Source organism: Bubalus kerabau, chromosome 13, assembly GCF_029407905.1.
Source record: "Bubalus kerabau isolate K-KA32 ecotype Philippines breed swamp buffalo chromosome 13, PCC_UOA_SB_1v2, whole genome shotgun sequence".
Classification (NCBI taxonomy): Eukaryota; Metazoa; Chordata; class Mammalia; order Artiodactyla; family Bovidae; genus Bubalus; species Bubalus kerabau.
The window spans coordinates 885,008-897,802 of NC_073636.1; positions in this window are offsets into that span (position 1 = coordinate 885,008).

Genomic DNA, 12,795 nt, shown 5'->3' on the forward strand with positions numbered 1-12,795 from the left:
CATCACTGACTTGATGGACGTGAATTTGAGTGAACTCTGGGAGTTGGTGATGGACAGGGAGGCCTGGCATGCTGCGATTCATGAGGTCGCAAAGAATCAGACACCACTGAGCGACTGAACTGAAGGGCTACTGACAGATGACAAATGGAAATAACTTAAATGATCATCAGTAGATGATGGCTAAATAACTACAGATAATAATATTAACACAACTGGCCAGAGGAAAGAGGAAAGAACCAGACTAACAAATATAAACAACAGATACAGATATAAACACAGATACATAAACAACATTAAATATTTATATATTTATGAAACGTAAAAAAATATATAATGTTGCTTATGGATATGTTTGTAATGTATAGTAAGAGTATAAAAACAAACATAAGAAGAATTAACAAATTCAACATAATGATTATCTCATCTCTGGGGAGAAAAGAAGGAAATGAAATCAAGATGGATACTAACAAAGGAATCTTCAACTCTACCTGTACTGTTTTATTTCTTCAAAAAAGAAATTTGGGGCATTCCCTGGTGGTCCAATGGTTAGGACTTGGTATTCTCACTGTCAGGGCCTCAGGTTCCATCCTTAGTTGGGGGAACTAAGATCCTGCAAGCCATGTGGGATCTTGGGTGTGGCCAAGAAAAAAAAATCTGAAGCAAACACTGCAAAATATTATTGGACAAAGCTAGATAGTAAGAGTTTTATAGGTATTCATCTATGCTTTATCCTTGAAACATTTAAGAACGCAAAAAGGCACAACATTATAGTATAAAAAATGCGTATTACTACCATACATGTTATTACTAACAATTATATTCTCTTATACAAATTTATAAGACTGTCAGGTAAATATCCTCAAACCTTTAGGAAATGCTTACAATCTATATATGGGAAGTATATCTGAAAAGTATCTGACATTTTCTGGGTCTGGGTGTGTTAATACACGACAGTAAAACAGAACCAAGGGACTTTCCTGGCAGTCCAGTGGTTGATTCTGTGCTTCCAGTGCAGAGGCCATGGGTTCTATCTCTGATCAGGGAACTAAGATCCCACATGTTCCATGGTCGAGAAAACAAAATTGATTAAAAAAAAAAAAAAAAAGAACGAAAAATAGAAAGGACAAAACTACTATAGTCATTAACACTGAAATCATAAAGATATTCAAGTCCCATTAAATCATTAAAGATATTTAATAATGAGGCAACAAATGATTATGTTCTCTGTATCTTCTAATCTTTTATAAATGGCATTTTTTATAACCAGGAAAAAAAAGTGTAAGGGAAAGATATCAATATCTTGATTATGTTTTTCTTATTTTAAAAATTTCTTCATAGAAATATTTTTCTTTTTCCACCTTTTTCATTTCATTCCAAATTCCTAAGGAAATGAACAGCTCTGAGGCGTGAAACTTCTGTTCAAAATTATAAGTAATATACACACTTCGAAAAGTTCTTAAAAACTGACGAGCTAGAAGACAAATAATTTTAAATATGCTGCAAAAGCAGCAATGGTCTATGAAAAATCTATGATTTTCGCACCTACTGCATTCTATATCTTCAGGCCAAGGAACACCAAACAGCTCCATGAGCTTTGAACGCTCACTGTGAGCCCCTGACAGAGCCTACGGCAGGGAAGTGTGACACGACCGTATTCCACACAGAGAGGAGCACAGAGTGCACAGAGAGATGGCCGGAAACTCTGAGAGCAGTCCAAATTCACCACAGGGCGGAACGGCCAGGAAAAAGTTCAAATCAGATCATTAGGTGGAGAGTTGTATACAAGTCAAAGTTTTCTTCATATATAATATGGCAATATTCTTGTTTTTTCTGTTTTAGAAGATTTCTGAAGGCAATTAAAATTTTCTGAAGGTAAATTTTTGTTTTTTGTTTTTTTTTCAACAAAAGCCTCTTCACCCTACCCCTAGAGATTCTGATTTGGTTAAGTATGAGGTGTATTGCTGAATCTATATGGATATTTTCATTATTACAAGTGATATTAATGAAAAGGCCTGGCTGAGAACAACAAATAACAATACAGTCCATTATACATAGAAAAATCCACAAAAGATACGTGTCAAATGCTCAGAAACCTGATTACTGCTTGGTAATGGGATTACAAGAGATTTCAATTTGGTTTTTCTTATGTACTTCAATTTCTGTATTTTTGTCAACTAACATGTATCAACAGGAGAGGAGGACAAAAAATGAAAGGAAAGGGTAGGAGAGGAAGAGCAGTCATTATACACAGTAGTACATATTTTGAGGTGGGAGGTAAAGGAAGACATATCACTTTGGTCTCATATTTTCCTGCTCTTTTTACATTAAAAGAAAAATTCAAAAACATACACTAGAGTTCTTTGAACTCTGAAATCACATGATGTAAACAGAGCTAACACTGTAAGCTGATATTAAGGAAACAGAAAAAATAGTGGCCCCAAACATAAAACCATACTAAAATTATCATCATAACCACAGGAATAGATCAATTATCCCAAGAAATGTACATCTGGGCTTTTGACTACCAAATATTTTTTTCACATGTTTATATAACCAGTTGCAGAGCCATTGCTGATTTTTAACTAATAACATATTTTCACCACAAGGCCTTTCCACTAAGACCCAATCAATTTATTTCTACATTGATATAAAATATTTTCCAGAAGACTTCTATATACAATGCAGTCACAAAACCAAGAGTCATTTAGAGAAACTGGTGTTAAAAAGAAGTTAACTGTATAAGAGATGTGATAACTGATACATAACTATATGTGACAATCACTTTACCAATTATCACTATCACTATATATATGTTAATATATAACACTACACAGAATATTTTATATATACACAATATAATAAATATAACATGTTTATATATAATAACATATAACAAACTATATGCAACCAGCACTTCCAAGCATGAAGAAATAATTTTAAATTAATAACTTTAAATTAAATCAATGTTCCCATCAAGAACAACTTCAAAATATAGGAAAAGTTTTAAAGTATCTATTGAAGGCTACTAGAGAACTACTGAAAGAAAAGAATTAGACAGACCAGGAATCAGAGAGCAGGGAAGCATGCAGAGGTGGCCTGATAAGTGCAGCCACTTCTCCAAGATACCTCCAACAGAGGTATCTGTTGAACCTGGGGTAAGGCAAGAGACTGAGAAGCAAGTTTTGCCCAGGCTAATGCTAGAGAACCAAGAAAGGGCTCTGGTAGTCGAGCAAGACCATATATAACTGAATCACCTTGCTGTACCCCCTGAAACTAATACAACACTGTTAATAGACGATGCTCCAATATAAAATAAAAATTAGAAGAAAAAAGACTACAGACAAAATTCAAAACAAAAGTGACAGATGGGTAAACAGGGAAGTCCCTAGATTTAAGCCTGACACACAGCTAATTTTCCCTGCAAGATATTTGAAAATTCTGGAGATGCACAGGGCAGGAGGTTAAAAAGCTAAGCACATTGTTCATCACAGCACTGTTTATAATAGCCAGGACATGGAAGCAACCTAGATGTCCATCAGCAGATGAATGAATAAGAAAGCTGTGGTACATATACACAATGGAGTATTACTTAGCCATTAAAAAGAATACATATGAATCAGTTCTAATGAGGTGGATCACACTGGAGCCTATTATACAGAGTGAAGTAAGCCAGAAAGAAAAACACCAATATAGTATACTAACGCATATATATGGAATTTAGAAAGATGGTAACAATAACCCTGTATACGAGACAGCAAAAGAGACACTGATGTATAGAACAGTCTTTTGGACTCTGTGGGAGAGGGAGAGGGTGGGATGAGTTGGGAGAATGGCACTGAAACATGTATAATATCATATATGAAATGGGTCATCAGTCCAGGTTCGATGCACGATACTGGAAGCTTGGGGCTGGTGCGCTAGGATGACCCAGAGGGATGGTACAGGGAGGGAGGAGGGTTCAGGTTGAGGAACATGTGTATACCTGTGGCGGATGCATGTTGATATATGGCAAAACAAATACAGTATTGTAAAGTTTAAAAAAAAAAAAAAAAAGCTAAGCACAAAGCCTCTGAAAAGCAGAGTGGAGATTTTAGCAGTGTTATCAGTATGAGGAAATATAAATTAGAGGCTCAAGTCCAGCTAGGGGAAATGAGTATAACTCACTCGCAGCTGGAAGCCCCTCCCCTGAGTGACCACACTTCAGCACTGGGGGCAAATGACAGGGGGGCAGAGACGGATCAAAACTGAAACCCAGCCTCAATTCAGCTCAGTCCCAAGACTGTACATGAGAAATATGTTTGAGAAAATAAAAGATGAAGGATTCCAGAAAATTGGAATCTCTCATAAGAAGGGCCAAATGGAAATTCTATAAGTGAAAGACATAAATGATGACATTAAGAGCTCATTAGATATACCAGAAGAAAGATGGAAAACAAGGCAAAATGGAAAACAAGGCAATAGGAAATATCCAAACCAGAAGCACACAGTCCAAAACCTACTGAAAAATACAGAAGAAAGCATAATAGATGTGTAAAACACACGAAAATGTTTAGGATATACATAACTGGAACCTCAAAAGAGGGAAGAAAGAATGAACAGAGGCAATATATAAGAAGATGATGGTCAAGAATTTGTCAAAACTGATTAAAGATTGAAAAAGTTATGCAAATCCCCAGAAGAATACATACAAAAAATACACCTAAGTGTATTGCCTTTAAACTGTGGAAAACCAAAGAAAAATATCATAAATGCAACCGGTGGTGGGGGAAAAAGATATCTTACCTTCAACAGAACAACTACTGCTGGACTTTGGAATGCTAGAAAACAAAAGAATGACTTATTTAAAGAGCTAAGAGAAAACAGCGCACCATAATACTATGGTCAGCAGAAATACCCTTTAATAAGTGAAGGCAAAGTAAACACATTTTCAGATAGGCAAAAACAGAAAAATTACTGGCCCAAATCTATACTAAAAGATAAAAGTAATCTAAGATGAAAATTCAAAAGGAATTAAAAGCCACAGAAGAGGTGAATATGTGGGAAAACAGAAATGAATATTCTCTGTAAAAACAAAAAATAATGCCTTAAAAGACATATAAAATACAAAATAATTATGAGTAATAATAAAATGGTAAGACAGGGGTCAGAGGAACACTAATGGGAGAGTGGTCAAAGTTGTTATTTTTATTAGAATATTGTAAGTCAAGAGTACATATCATAATTTCTGGGGTAAGCACTAAAAGAATGCACAACTAACTAGGTAATCAGAGAGAGAAATACAATAATACAAAAGAAGTCAAGACAAGAGAGAGAAAAAGAAAAACAGTTTGGAAAAGCTGAAATCGAATAATAAGATGGAAGACATTAACCCAAGTACATCACCAATTGCATTATATGTAAATGAACTACCGACTACATAAGAGAGTAAGACTGCTGGACTAGGTACAAAAAAAATTTGCTGACAGAAATGTAAAATGAGGCAACCACTATGGAAAACAGTTTGGTGACTATTCAAGCAGTTAAACATAAAACTGCCACATGATCCAACAATTCCACTCCTAGGATTATACCCCAAATAATTTTAAATCATGTCTAAGCAAAAATAATCCTGCTTATTTAACTTATATGCAGAGTACATCGAGCGAAATGCCAGACTGGACAAAACACAAGCTGGAATCAAGATTGCCCAGAGAAATATCAATAACCTCAGATGTGCAGATGGCACGACTCTTATGGCAGAGAGCAAAGAAGAACCAAAGAGCCTCTGGATGAAAGTGAAAGAGCAAAGTGAAAAAGTTGGCTTAAAACTCAACATTCAGAAAACGAAGATCACAGCATCCAGTGCCATCACTTCAAGGCAAATAGACAGGGAAACAATGGAAACGGTGACAGATTATTTTGGGAGGCTCCAAAATCACTGCAGATGGTGACCACAGCCATGAAATTAAAAGACACTTGCTCCTTGGAAGAAAAGTTATGACCATCCTAGATGGCATATTAAAAAACAGAGACATTACTTTGCCAACAAAGTCCGTCTAATCAAAGCTGTGGTTTTTCCGGTAGTCATGTATCAATGTGAGAGTTGAACTATAAAGAAAGCTGAGTGCCGAAGAATTGATGCTTTTGAACTGTAGTGTTGAAGAAGACTCTTGAGAGTCCCTTGGACAGAAAGGAGATCCAACCATTCTGTCATAAAGGAAATCAGTCCTGAATATTCATTGGAAGCAATGATGCTGAAGCTGAAACTCCAATACTTTCGCCACCCAATGGGAAGAACTGACTCACTGGGAAAGACCTTGATGCTGGGAAAGATTGAAGGCGGGAAGAGAAGGGGACGACAGAGGATGAGATGGTTGGATGGCATCACCGACTCAATGGACAGGAGTTTGAGCAAGCTCTGGGAGTTGGTGATGGACAGGGAGGCCTGGCATGCTACAGTCCATGGGGTTGCAAAGAGTCAGACACAGCTGAGCGACTGACCTGAACTGAAGCAAAAATGTGCATATGAATGAGGAAAGGAAATAATAAAGAAGAGAAGTCAATGACACTGAAATCAGAAAATCAATTTTTTTTAAAAATCACTCAACCCAAGAGCTGGTTCTTTGAAAACTTCAGTACAATTGATAAGGTTCTAGTATGAATGATTTAAAACGACAGAGAAACACAACTTAACCAATATCAAGAATGAAAAAGATGGTATCACTAGAGACTGTACTAACATTAAAAATATAATAAGGAAGGACTTCCCTAGTGGCCCAGTGGTTAAGAATCAGCCTGTCAATGCAGGGGACATAGGTTCGATCCCTGGTCCAGGAAATTCCCTCATGCTTCAGAGTGACATGCCCGTGTGCCACAACTACTGAAGCCCACACACTCTAAAGCCCAGGCTTTGCAACAAAAGAAGCCACCACAATGAAAAGCCTAAAACAACGAGTAGCCCCCACACTCTGCAACTAGGGAAAGACTGCACGCAGCAATGAAAACCCAGCACAGCCAAAACTAACTTTCACTTTTCAGTAAAAATGTTAAAAATATATAAGTAATATTACAAACAACTCTATGCATATAAACCAGACAATTTAGATGAAGTAGACCAATTCCTCAGAAGTCAGACTACCAAAACTCACCCAAGATGAAACTGATAATTTGAACAGTCTTATAACTATTTAACAAATTGAATTTGTAATTTAAAATCTCCTGAAAAAAGATATTCAGGCCTGATGATTTCATTGGTAAAATCTACCAATTTTAAAAGAATACCAATTCTACACAATCTCTTCCAGAAAACAGCAGACAACTAATCCGAACAAATTCTATGAAGTCCAGACTACTTAATATTCAGTTCAGTTTAGTTGCTCAGTCGTGTCCAACTCTTTTGAGACCCCATGGATTGCAGCAAGCCAGATATCCCTGTCCATCACCACCTCCCAGAGTTTACTCAAACTCATGTCCATTGAGTTGGTGATGCCATCCAACCATCTCATCCTCTGTCGTCCCCTTCTCCTCCTGCCTTTAATCTTTCCCAGTATCAGAGTCTTTTCAAATTAGTCAGTTCTTCACATCAGCTGGACAAAGTACTGGAGTTTCAGCTTCAACATCAGTCCTTCCAGTGAATATTCAGGACTGATCTCCTTTAGGATGGACTGGTTGGATCTCCTTGCTGTCCAAGGGATTCTCAACAGTCTTCTCCAACACAACAGTTCAAAAGCATCAATTCTTCAGGACTCAGCTTTCTTTATAGTTCAACTCTTGCATCCATACATGACTACTGGAAAAACCATAGCTTTGACTAGATGGGCCTTTGTTGGCAAATAATGTCTCCGCTTTTTAATATGCTGTCTAGGTTGGTCATAACTTTTCTCCCAAGGAGTAAGCTTCTTTTAATTTCATGGCTGTGGTCACCATCTGCAGTGATTTTGGAGCCCCCCAAAATAAAGTGTGTCAATGTTTCCACTTTTCCATGAAGTGATTTTCCATGAAGTGATGGAACCAGATGCCATGATCTTAGTTTCTTTTCTGAATGTTGAAATGATCTGAATTAGAAAATGATGTTATTTTCTGAATGTTGAGCCTCAAGCCAACTTTTTCACTGTTTCACTTTCATCAAGAGGCTCTTTAGTTCTTCTTCACTTTCTGCCATAAGGATGGTATCATCTGCATATCTGAGGTTATTAATATTTCTCCCATCAATCTTGATTCCAGCTTGTGCTTCCTCCAGCCCAGCGTTTCTCATGATGTACTCTGCATATAAGTTAAATAAGCAAGGTGACAATATACAGCCTTGACGTACTCCTTTTCCTATTTGGAACCAGTCTGTTGTTCCATGTCCAGTTCTAACTGTTGCTTCCTGACCTGCATACAGATTTCTCAAGAGGCAGGTCAGGTGATCTGGTATGCCCATCTCTTTAAGAATTTTCCAGAGTTTATTGTGACTCACACAGTCAAAGGCTTTGGCATAGTCAATAAAGCAGTCAATAGATGTTTTTTCTGGAACTCTCTTGCTTTTTCGATGATCCAGCAGGTGCTGGCAATTTGATTTCTGGTTCTTCTACCTTTTCTAAAACCAGCTTGAACATCTGGCAGTTCGTGGTTCACATACTGTTGAAGCCTGGCTTGGAGAATTTTGAGCATTACTTTACTAGCCTGTGAGATGAGTATAACTGTGCAGTAGTTCGAGCATTCTTTGGCACTGCCTTTCTTTGGGATTGGAATGAAAACTGACCTTTTCCAGTTCTGTGGCCACTGCTGAGTTTTCCAAATTTGCTGACATATTGAGTGCAGCACTTTCACAGCATCATCTTTTAGGATTTGAAATAGCTCAAATAGGATTCCATCACCTCCACTAGCTTTGATCGTAGTGATGCTTCCTAAGGCCCACTTGAGTTTTCATTCCAGAATGTCTGGCTCTATGTGAGTGACCATACCATCGTGATTATCTGGGTTGTGAAGCTCTTTTTTGTATAGTTCTTCTGTGTATTCTTGCCACCTCTTCTTAATATCTTCTGCTGCTGTTAGGTCCATACCATTTCTGTCCTTTATGGAGCCAAACAATCTTGCTATTCCAAACAATAGCAAGGAGAGATAAGAAAGTCTTCCTCAGTGATCAGTGCAAAGAAATAGAGGAAAACAATAGAATGGGAAAGACTAGAGACCTCTTCAGGAAAATTAGAGATAGCAAGGGAACATTTCATGCAAAGATGGGATCAATAAAGGACAGAAATGGTATGGACCTCACAGAAGCAGAAGATATTAAGAAGAGGTGGCAAGAATACACAGAAGAACTCTTTAATATTAAAGCAAAACAAAAGTGTGTTAGTCGCTCAGTCATATCTGATTCTTTGTGATCTCACGGACTGTAGCTCGACAGTCTCTTCTGTCCATGGAAAGCTCCAGGCAAGAATACTGGAGTGGGCTGCCATTCCCTTCTCCAGGGGATCTTCCTGACCCAGGGATTGAACCTGTGTCTCCTGCATTGCAGGCAGATTCTTTACTGTCTGAGTCACCAAGGAAGCTCAACAAAGATAATACAAAAGATGAAAACTATAGACTAATACCACCCCCTTAATAAATGCAAAAATCCTTCATAAAATAGTAGGAAATCAAGTCCAAAAATATATTAAAAGTATTATACAACACCACAACTTAGTAGGATTTGTTCCAGAAATCCAAAGCTGGTTCAATATTCTAACATAAATGCAATCCACCAAATCAACAGGTTAACATAACAAAGAGAAAAATCACATGATCATACCAAATGATGCCAAAATAGCATTCATGATTTTAAAAGTTTTCAGCGAACTATAGAAAGTAACTTCTTCAACTTGATAAAGTATATATACAAAAACCCTATAGTAAACATCATACTTTGTGGTGAAATACTGGATTTCTATCTTCAATGTTGGAAACAAGGGAAGAATGCCTAGTCCCACCACTCATATTCAGCAGAGTACTAGAAGTCCCATCGGCAGAAAACAAGAAAAGGAAATAAAAAGTGTAAAGACTGGAAAAAGAAAACTGTCCCTATTTGCACGTGACATTACTGTCTACATAGAACATTCCAAGGAATCTCAAAAAAACATTTTTAAATTAGTAACAACAACAAAAAACTAATAAAATTTATTAGTCCTAGAATGAGTAAGTTCAACAAGGTTGCAGAATACAAGAAAAACATACCTAAAAATTTAATTTCTGTATACAATTGTGTTTTTATGTATAATGAACATGTAGAAACAAAATTAAAACAATACATTTATAATCACATTTATTTTTTAACAATGAAACACATGGGTATATACTTAACAAAACATACATGTCTTGTGTGCCGAAAACTATAAAATGCTGATGTAATCAAAGAAGATATAAATAAATGAACCGATATATGTTTTATTAGTTTGCTAGGGCTGTTCTTACAAAATCCCTCAAACTGAGTGGCTTAACCAACAGAATTTGATTGAGTCACATTTCTGGAAGCTAAAAGTCTGAGATCAAGGTGCTAGCAGAGGATACTCCCTCTAAAGGTGACAGGGAAATATGTTCCAGGCATCCTTCTTAGCTTCTAGTAGCTCCTTGCCTTGTGGCAGCACAAACCTAACCTTCACACAGCATTCTCTCCATGCTTCTACACGTATCTTACCTCTACGTGTAACTGTGTCCAAAATTACCTTTTACAAGGACACCTGTCATATTGGAACAGGAGTCCCTCATTACTTCAGTATAAATCTGTCTTAACTAATAACATTTAGAATGACCCTATTTTCAAATAAGGTCACATTCTGAGGTACTGGAGGTTAGGGCTTATTAGGGGGGCTCAATGGACTCTCCTGATGGCTCAGACAGTAAAGGATCTGCCTGCAATGTGGGAGACCCAGGTGCAATCCCTGGATCGTGAAGATCCCCTGGACAAGGGAATGGTTACCCACTCCATTATTCTTCCCTGGAGAGAATTCCATGGACAGAGGAGCCTGACGGGCTACAGTCCATGGGGTCACAGAGAGCCAGACACGACCAAGCGGCTAACACTTTCACTTTTCAGGGGGACTCAAGTCAATCCATAACAACACTGTTTATGGATTGGAGATTCAACATCTGACCTCAAGATATAACAACATTTCTGTCAAAATCCAATAACACTTTTAGTAGTTAAAGACAAGCTTATTCTAGATTTTATATGAAAAAAGTAGAATAAATGAAACAATTTTGAAAAAAAAAAAAGTGGGAAAAATCTTACTATCCAATTTTAAGATTTACAGTATCAGTTCAGTTCAGTTCACTTCAGTCGCTCAGTCATGTCGGACTCTTTGCAACCCCATGAACTGCAGCATGCCAGGCCTCCCTGTCCATCACCAACTCCTGGAGTTCACTCAAACTCACCTCCATTGAGTCAGTGATGCCATCCAGCCATCTCATCCTCTGTCGTCCCCTTCTCCTCCTACCCCCAATCCCTCCCAGCATCAGAGTCTTTTCCAATGAGTCAACTCTTTGCATGAAGTGGCCAAAGTATTGGAGTTTCAGCTTTAGCATCAGTCCTTCCAAAGAACACCTAGGACTGATCTCCTTCATAATGGACTGGTTGGATCTCCTGAAGTCCAAGGGACTCTCGAGAGTCTTCTCCAACAGCACAGTTCAAAAGCATCAATTCTTTGGTGCTCCAAAAATCAAGACACTGTGGTATTGGTGGTGAAATAGGCACAAAGATCAACAAGACAGAATAGAGAACCCAAATATAAAACTATACAAGGACAGGTAACTGATTTTTGAGGAAGAAGCTAAGGCAGGTCAATGGTGGAAGGATAGATAGCCTTTCCAACAAATAGCGCTTAAGGTAGTGCATATTCACAGGCAAAAAAATGAAACTTACTTTATACAAATTAACTCAAAATTGATCATAGATTTAAATGTGAGACATAAAGCTTTAAAACTTCAGAGAATTTGCAGACCCACTGAAGAGTTCTTATAAATGACATCAAAAACACAGTCCCTAAAAGGAAAAAATACTTGGTAAACTGGACTTTGTTACCTAGACTTTGTTAAAAGGATGAAAAAGCAAGCTATAGACTAGAATAAACTATTTACAAACTATATTTCCAAAAAAGGACTTGTATCTAGAATATATAAAGAACTCTCAAAGCTCAAAAGTAAAAAACATTTCAACTGAAAATGAACAATAGATATGAACAGGCATTTTATCAAAGAAGATATATGAATGGCATATGAAAAGATGTTCAATATTATGTCATAAGGGAAATGCAAATTGAAATCATGTAAGATATCACATAATTTGAGAAAAGCTGAATAAAAACTAGTGAAAATACCAAATGGTGGTAAGAATGCTGAGAACGTACATCTCTCATACACTGCTGGTAGAATGTAAAATGGTAGAACCTCTATAGAAAATAGTTGAGTAGTTTCTTAAAAATTCAAATACATGAAAGTTATGACTAACCTATAGAGTGTATTGAAAAGCAGAGATATTACTTTGCCAACAAAGGTCCATCTAGTCAAGGCTATGGTTTTTCCTATGGTCATGTATGGATGTGAGAATTGGACTGTGAAGAAAGCTGAACACCGAAGAATTGATGCTTTTGAACTGTGGTGTTGGAGAAGACTCTTGAGAGTCCCTTGCACTGCAAGTAGATCCAACCAGTCCATACTAAAGATCAGTCCTGAGTGTTCAATGGAGGGACTGATGCCGAAGCTGAAACTCCAATATTTTGGCCACCTAATGTGAAGAGTTGACTCATTGGAAAAGACTCTGATGCTGGGAGGGATTGGGGCAGGAGGAGAAGGGGACGACAG